Source organism: Oncorhynchus mykiss, chromosome 11 (genome assembly GCF_013265735.2).
Source record: "Oncorhynchus mykiss isolate Arlee chromosome 11, USDA_OmykA_1.1, whole genome shotgun sequence".
Taxonomy (NCBI): Eukaryota; Metazoa; Chordata; class Actinopteri; order Salmoniformes; family Salmonidae; genus Oncorhynchus; species Oncorhynchus mykiss.
Genome location: NC_048575.1, coordinates 16641143 through 16650297, shown reverse-complemented (window position 1 = coordinate 16650297; position 9155 = coordinate 16641143).

The window sequence follows — 9155 nt, the reverse complement described above, 5'->3', positions numbered from 1 at the left end:
CTCTGCATATTAAAACAGGTAAGATCAGGGATATTGCCCCTTCATATTAAAACAGGTAAGATCAGGGATATTGCCCCTGCATATTGAAACAGGTAAGATCAGGGATATTGCCCCTGCATATTAAAACAGGTAAGATCAGGGATATTGCCCCTGCATATTGAAACAGATAAGATCAGGGATATTGTCTCTGCATAATAAAACAGGTTAGATCAGGGATATTGCCCCTGCATATTAAAACAGGTAAGATCAGGGATATTGCCTCTGCATATTGAAAGACAATGTAACTATTGTGACCTCGAAGAAATAGAGAATGAAACTAATTGTATTCTCTATTGCCCTTTGTACCACGATATACGCTTGATCTTATTCCAGAAAGCACACTAGATTTACCCTGGCATTATGTGGCTGAGCCATGAGGAGAAACTGCATTTTTTTTTTTGTCCATTGTATATTTCCCTTTGCAGAATATTTAGACAAAGCCTGGAATAAAAGGAAAAATGGCTGTCTATAATTAAATTATACAAATATTTAGCTTCTATGTGGTAAATGGCACGTGTGAATATAGATTGTGTATAGGCTTGTCTCCCACATGAATCTTCTCTTCATGCCTGACTGCATTCAAATGCCTTCGGTTTCCTTTTTCTGTATTTGTTATGTATGTATGTATGTATGTATGTATGTATGTATGTATGTGTCTATATACAGTGTGTAAGTATGTATATGTATATATGTATGTATGTACAATATATTTATTACTGCTCTAGGGATATAATTATTGTTTGGATAACCTATTATGTATTGATTTCTATCTTCAATTTTTTCACTCTTTATGCAATGACCACTGATTATCACTGAATTATCTCAGTGAATTATTGTAATGTTTGTTTGTGTCAATTAATCCAATAAGGGATGGGTTGCCAACTGACGATTTGACACAAAAATAAAATGTAATCCATTCATGTCCTTAATTCCTGTCATTCATTCATTCAGTATTCAGACCCTTTGCTATGAGACTCTAAATTGAGCTCAGGTGCATGCTGTTTCCATTGATCATCCTTGAGATGTTTCTACATGTCACGGTTTTCTAGGTGTGAAGGAGAGTCGGACCAAAATGCGGCGTGTCTATTGCAATCCATGTTTAATGAAGAAAACACACTAAACACAAACACTACCAAAACAATAAACTTAAACGAAAACCGAAACAGCCTATACTTGTGTATCCTAACACAGAAACAATGACATCAGGACACTAAGGACAATCACCCACGACAAACTCAAAGAATATGGCTGCCTAAATATGGTTCCCAATCAGAGACAACGATAAACACCTGCCTCTGATTGAGAACCACTTCAGACAGCCATAGACTTAGCTAGAACACCCCACTAGCTACAATCCCCATACACACCACATACAAAAACCCCATGCCACACCCTGGCCTGACCAAATAAATAAAGATAAACACAAAATACTTTGACCAGGGTGTGACAGAACCCCCCCCCTAAGGTGCGGACTCCCGAACGCACCTCAAAACAATAGGGAGGGTCCGGGTGGGCGTCTGTCCATGGTGGCGGCTCCGGCGCGGGACGTGGACCCCACTCAATCAATGTCTTAGTCCCTTCTCCTCGCGTCCCTGGATAGTCCACCCTCGCCGCCGACCATGGCCTAGTAGTCCTCACCCAGAACCCCACTGGACTGAGGAGCAGATCGGGACTGAGGGGCAGCTCGGGACTGAGGCAGCTCGGAACTGAGGGGAAGCTCAGGAGTGAGAGGAAGCTCAGGAGTGAGAGGAAGCTCAGGAGTGAGAGGAAGCTCAGGCAGGTTGATGAATCTACCAGATCCTGGCTGGCTGGCAGATCTGGAAGAGTCTGGTCGACTGGCAGATCTGGAAGAGTCTGGTCGACTGGCAGATCTGGGAGAGTCTGGTCGACCGGCAGATCTGGGAGAGTCTGGTCGACCGGCAGATCTGGGAGAGTCTGGTCGACCGGCAGATCTGGGAGAGTCTGGTCGACCGGCAGATCTGGGAGAGTCTGGTCGACCGGCAGATCTGGGAGAGTCTGGTCGACCGGCAGATCTGGGAGAGTCTGGTCGACCGGCAGATCTGGGAGAGTCTGGTCGACCGGCAGATCTGGGAGAGTCTGGTCGACCGGCAGATCTGGGAGAGTCTGGTCGACCGGCAGATCTGGGAGAGTCTGGTCGACCGGCAGATCTGGGAGAGTCTGGTCGACCGGCAGATCTGGGAGAGTCTGGTCGACCGGCAGATCTGGGAGAGTCTGGTCGACCGGCAGCTCTGGCTGCTCCATGCTGACTGGCTGCTCCATGCTGACTGGCAGCTCTATGCAGACTGGCAGCTCTTTGCAGACTGGCAGCTCCTTGCAGACTGGCAGCTCCTTGCAGACTGGCAGCTCCTTGCAGACTGGCAGCTCTGGCTGCTTCATGTAGACTGACAGCTCTGGCTGCTCCTTGCAAACTGACAGCTCGGGCTGCTTCATGCAGACGGACAGCTCAGGCTGCTCCATGCAGACTGACAGCTCAGGCTGCTCCATGCAGACTGACAGCTCAGGCTGCTCCATGCAGACTGACAGCTCAGGCTGCTCCATGCAGGCTGGCAGCTCCTTGCAGGCTGGCAGCTCCTTGCAGGCTGGCAGCTCCTTGCAGACTGGCAGCTCCTTGCAGACTGGCAGCTCCTTGCAGGCTGGCAGCTCCTTGCAGGCTGGCAGCTTTAGCGGCATCCTGCAGACAGGCAGCTCTGGCGGCTCCTTGCAGACTGGCAGCTCCATGCAGACTGACAGCTCCTTGCAGGCTGGCAGCTCCTTGCAGACTGGCAGCTCCTTGCAGACTGGCAGCTCCTTGCAGACTGGCAGCTCCTTGCAGACTGGCAGCTCTGGCTGCTTCATGTAGACTGACAGTTCTGGCTGCTCCTTGCAAACTGACAGCTCGGGCTGCTTCATGCAGACGGACAGCTCGGGCTGCTCCATGCAGACTGACAGCACAGGCTGCTCCATGCAGGCTGGCAGCTCCTTGCAGACTGGCAGCTCCTTGCAGACTGGCAGCTCCTTGCAGACTGGCAGCTCCTTGCAGACTGGCAGCTCATTGCAGACTGGCAGCTCGGGCTGCTTCATGCAGACTGGCAGTTCTGGCTGCGCTGAACAGGCGGGAGACTCCGACAGCGCAGGAGAGGAGAGAAGCTCTGGCTGTGCTGAACAGTCGGGAGACTCCGATAGCGCAGTAGAGAAGAGAGGCTCTGGCTGCGCTGAACAGGCGGGAGACTCCGGCAGCGCAGGAGAGGAGAAAAGCTCTGGCTGCGCTGAACAGGCAGGAGACTCCGATAGCGCAGGAGAGAAAAGAGGCTCTAGCTGCGCTGAACAGGCGGAAGACTCCGATAGCGCATGAGATGAGAGAGGCTCTGGCTGCGCTGAACAGGCGAGGCGCACTGTAGGCCTGATGCATAGTGCTGGCACAGGACGTGCAAGGCTAGGGATGGGCACAGGAGGCCTGATGCGTGAGACTGGAACCAACTTCACCAGCCGACTAAAACGGACCTCAGGACGAGTATGGAGCGCTAACCCAGGTGCCATCAAATCCCTGACACGTTCCGTCAGGCGAATTCTATGCAAAATGCACCAACACAGCAACTCCCTCATTTCTCTCTCCTCCAATTTCCCCATTAACTCCTTCACAGTCTCTGTTTCACTCACCTCCAACACCGGCTCTGGTTCTGGTCTCCTCCTTGGCTCCTCACGATAAACAGGGAGAGTTGGCTCAGGTCTGGCTCCTGACTCTGCCACACTCTCCCTGAGCCCCCCCCCAATAAATTTTTGGGGCTGACTATGGGGCCTCCGTCCGTGCCGCCTTGCTTGCTTCGCAAACTCCATTCTCCTATATCCTTCCGCGCACTGCTCCATCGAATCCCAGGCGGGCTCCGGCACTCTCCCTGGGTCGGCCGCCCACCTGTCGATCTCCTCCCAAGTCGTATACTCCATACTGTACTCCTCTTTGGGCTGCTCCTGTTGTTTCTTCTCCCGCTGCACCTTTGGGCGGCTACACTCCCCTGGTTTAGCCCAGGGTCCTCTCCCGTCGAGGATTTCCTCCCATGTCCAGAAATCCTTATTGCGCATCTCCTCGCGCTGCTCCTGCCTGTTGACACGCTGCTTGGTCCTTTTGTGGTGGGTGATTCTGTCACGGTTTTCTAGGTGTGAAGGAGAGTCGGACCAAAATGCGGCGTGTCTATTGCAATCCATGTTTAATGAAGAAAACACACTAAACACAAACACTACCAAAACAATAAACTTAAACGAAAACCGAAACAGCCTATACTTGTGTATCCTAACACAGAAACAATGACATCAGGACACTAAGGACAATCACCCACGACAAACTCAAAGAATATGGCTGCCTAAATATGGTTCCCAATCAGAGACAACGATAAACACCTGCCTCTGATTGAGAACCACTTCAGACAGCCATAGACTTAGCTAGAACACCCCACTAGCTACAATCCCCATACACACCACATACAAAAACCCCATGCCACACCCTGGCCTGACCAAATAAATAAAGATAAACACAAAATACTTTGACCAGGGTGTGACACTACAACTTGATTGGAGTCCACCTGAGGTAAATTCAATTGATTGGACATGATTTGGAAAGGCACACACCTGTCTATATAAGGTCCCAGAGTTGACAGTGCATGTCAGAGCCAAAACCAAGCCATGAGATCAAAGGAATTGTCTGTAGAGCTCCGAGACAGGATTGTGTCAAGGCACAGATCTGGGGAAGGGTACCAAAAAATGTCTGCCGCATTGAAGGTTCCCAAGAACACAGTGGCCTCCATCATTCTTAAATGGAAGAAGTTTGGAACCACCAAGACTCTTCCTAGAGCTGGCCGCCCGGCCAAACTGAGCAATCGGGGGAGAAGGGTAGATCTCCAGAGTACCTCTGTGGAGATGGGAGAAGCTTCCAACAGAACAGCCATCTCTGCAACACTCTAGCAATCAGGCCTTTATGGTAGTGGCCAAACAGAATCCACTCCTCAGTAAAAGGCACATGACCGCCTGCTTAGAGTTTGCCAAAAGGCACTTAAAGGACTCTCAGACCATGAGAAACAAGATTCTCTGGTCTGATGAAACCAAGATTGAAGCATCAGGTCTGACGGAAAACTGGCGTCATCCCTACGACGAAGCATTGTGGTGGCAGGGACTGGGATACTAGTCAGGATCGAGGGAAAGATGAACGGAGCGATCCTTGATGAAAACCTATCTGGCCGGCTGGACCTACTAAATTAACTACTGCATAAGGACAACTCAGAGTATGCTATTCTGTTCTTCTGAAATAGACTAAATTTTCTTCATATCATGATTCTTTCCTGTTTAAAATAAATAATTGATTTGTCATGGTGCAGCCTATATTAAATGGATTCATTAGACTTTTTAAAATGTAGATGTTCCAAAGGTTTGCATCAGTGCCTTGTAGGCTATGTACAGTTGAAGTCGGAAGTTTACATGCACTTAGGTTGGAGTCAATAAAACTAGTTTTTCAACCACTCCACAAATGTCTTGTTAGCACACTATATATATATTTCTTTTGTATTTTTTTTTATTTATTACAAAAAACACAAGGAAGGGGTAACATTAAAGTATTAGAACATGAAGGATAAACAATACAGCATCAAGACACAATCAAACATGTATCAGTCTTTCCGCAACAGAGCCATCATTATGTGTGAGGGTGCATGTGCATGGTAGTGATATAAAATGTCATAGTTTCCTTTTTCATGATCACAATCTTGTGAAACCCGAACCCCCCAAGATCCCCCCCACAGTTCCCCAATAGCTGTCCCTCAACCATTCGAGATCCCTCCCACAGCCCCGGAAAAAAGACATACAGTTCATTCCAATCCCCCAAGAACCCCCCAATGCACCAACAACCAAGAGAATGAACTAAAGAGAAAAAAGGAAAAGACAGAAGAAAACAGCAAACAACAATGCAAAAAAATAAAAATAATAATAATACATTTAAAACAAAGGACATCAAGGACAACTGAAATCATAACAGCAATGCCAACTGTATATGTTTGTGTGTATGTCTGGCACTATTACATGTATGTGTGTGTTCTTGTATGTGTTTATTTGAATGAGAGTGTGTGTATATGCATGTGTACAAACACCTGCATGACATCAGCCTCAGGCAAACCGGCATTAGTTGTAAAAACAGTGCCACTTAGTGTCATTCAAATGTACTTTTATTCTGTTTAATTTTGACTTCCCCCCCCCCTTTATCTTAGACTCTGTGTCATGTACCATATGAGTACAAGGTACAAGGAGTGGAATGCAGCTGAACTGAGGGTAGCAAACAAGCTATCAGTTCTTGTCCAAGAGTTTGAAATGACTCCTGGCATGACTCTTGACACACTGGATGGGCAACATTCTTTTACTTGGTAAACACCCAGATGAAAAAATACTATAGTATACTATGGTATAAATACAATAGTGTTCACTGTAGTGTTTTTGCGAACTTTACTGTCGTATTCAATGTGGTGTTTTTACGCACTAAATTCGGACAGGACTCACCCTGGCCCAGCCACTCTGAGCTGAAGAAAGACTACTGCACCATATTCCTCCCTCTTACTCACTCCCCTACTCACAGCACCACCTATTCCAGGAAACTCAAGCTGTATTTACTTATACTGGATAGTAAATTTCCAGTTTCCAGTTCCCTGGCTATGATGTGAATGTGACCATTAAGACTGTGCACTCACTCAGTATAACTTCCTTTACCATGGTCCTTTTCCGAAAGTCACAAACATTTTCACAATAATTAGAATAATGCAGTCTCCACCACACTGATTCAACTTACAATTGTAAGGATACACACATACACACCTAATCCTACTGTATAAAGGTCATGTTACAGCCAATCAAAAACACTTGTTTTTCCTATGAAGATCAGTCACTCTGGGTGGATGGTCTGGCTTTGATATGTGTGATGTTCAGTCTCTTGATAATTTAGACTAACTACTGATTTCTGACATCTATACGTTTGTGTTTTTCATGATGAGAAAGATGGGGCCACTAGAGGGTGATGTTCAATTGTCTTTGACCAGCGACATCTTTGGGTAGGAGTTCCCTTTAGACACAGATCTAGGGTCAGCACTGGTTTCCTTACCTAAAGTCTAATCTAAACCATGAAGGAGATACAAAACTGACCTCAGATTATTGTCTAGCAGAACCTTCATCCTACTCTAACGCCAAATTTAGTACACATGGCCCATAAGGATGCAAGCCCCCTCCCAGAATTCAGGTTTCACTGACCAGTCTCAAGCAGGACAAATGGTATTAGATTAGACTCAAGACAACACCAGTGGTTACTGGTTACTGGCAGGTTGCTATGGACCCAAGAGATCAGGAGAAGACTGCATTCACCTTGCCCCGTGGGCTCTGTAGGCTGGTGCAGTGGTCAATTGATTGTTTCAAGGACAACATTACATGATATTTAACTGTCATTGTTAGTATTCTCAAAAAAGTATACTTTAGGAAAATGTTTTAATATATTTTTATGTTCAGTTCACGTACTATAATTTAATACTATGCATTAAGGTGTCTGTAATATAACATTTCTCTATAGCTTTACAATGGTGTAGGAGTATAAAAAAGGCTTCACAACAGCGCCTCTTATCTGTCATCTAGGGTATAGTATACACATCACATTTGAGTTATTTAGAAGACGACATCTTTTCACTCCAATATAAGAAAATCCTTTAAAAACATCCTGTAAACATCCACAAATAATAAATACATCTAGAAAGTAAAACACAAGCGTTTAATATAGATCAGTTAAAATGAAGGCTATTAAAATACCTATATCTTTTACTTATATTTGTATTTGTTTTCAAGCATAGGTTTATAGTTCAGTAATTCATCATAGAGGTAGTGGAAAAATCCTTATCAACATCGTCATTATGATTGTCCAGCTCCCCTACCCATTCCCAACCACTGCGGAATGAATGTCAATACTATGTGTCTGTGCTACGTGCGGTCAACAAACCGGTATACAATAAACCAGAAACTATACAATTAAGCAACAAAAGGAAATAAAATAATTTGAAAAAATAAATATGTTGCAAGTGGATGAACGTGCCCAGGTAGCCTACTAAAGGAGCACATTGAAGTGATTGTTTGAAAATCAGATGAAAACATCATGACTGGTAGTGTATATGCCACAATAAAAGGTCATACATTTTTTAAGTTAAAATGAGAAATCTCTATGACTAGGCCCACACAGACGCTATTGAATTAAATATAATTATATGATTAGGCCCCACAGCCGGCCCCACAGCCGGCCCAGCCATCAGGATAACATGCTGATCACACTGCCCACTTGAGCCCACAAGCGTTGCAAAATAAATGTATGCAAACATGTTATTCAAATAATTTCATCCAAACTGCTTGCGCTAGTCAATGAGCGTCTGTGTAGCCAGGCACTAAAATAGAACATGGATCAGAACATGCAGGTTGAAATATAAAAACGAACCTGGAGGGCGGGCTGGCCGCACCTAGCTGGTCGCGTCGGCCGTCTGGCCAGATAGGCAGGTCTGGCTGGCCTGCCAGATAGCTAGGTCCGGCCTGCCACATAGCTAGGCTGGAACTACCTGTCTGTCCAGCCAGACAAGACCAATCTGGCCAGCCGGACAAGACCTATCTGGCCGCCCGAACCGGACAAGACCTATCTGAACAAGACCTTTTCTCCCCCCCCCCTATCTGAACAAGACCTATCTGGCCGCCCATAACCACCTATCTGGCCAGGCCGGCTGGATCTACCTATCTGGCTAGATAGCTAGGTCCGGTTGGCCAGCCGGCCAGATAGCTTGGCTTGGCATGCCAGATGGGTCTGGCCGACCGGACCAAGCTATCTGGCCAGACCTACCTATCTGGCCGGCTGGGCCTACCTATCTGGCCGGCCAGACCTACTTTTCTGACCAGCCGGCCGCACCTACCTGGTCTGGTCGGCCAGGTAGGTCTGACAGGCCAGATAAGTAGATCCGGCCAGACAGCTGGGTCCAGAATTAGCTATCTGGCCGGCCAGTCAGCCGGACAATACCAATCTGTCTCTGTGCAGGCAAGTCAAGTTCTTTCAAACCGATCTCGTTAAACCATTT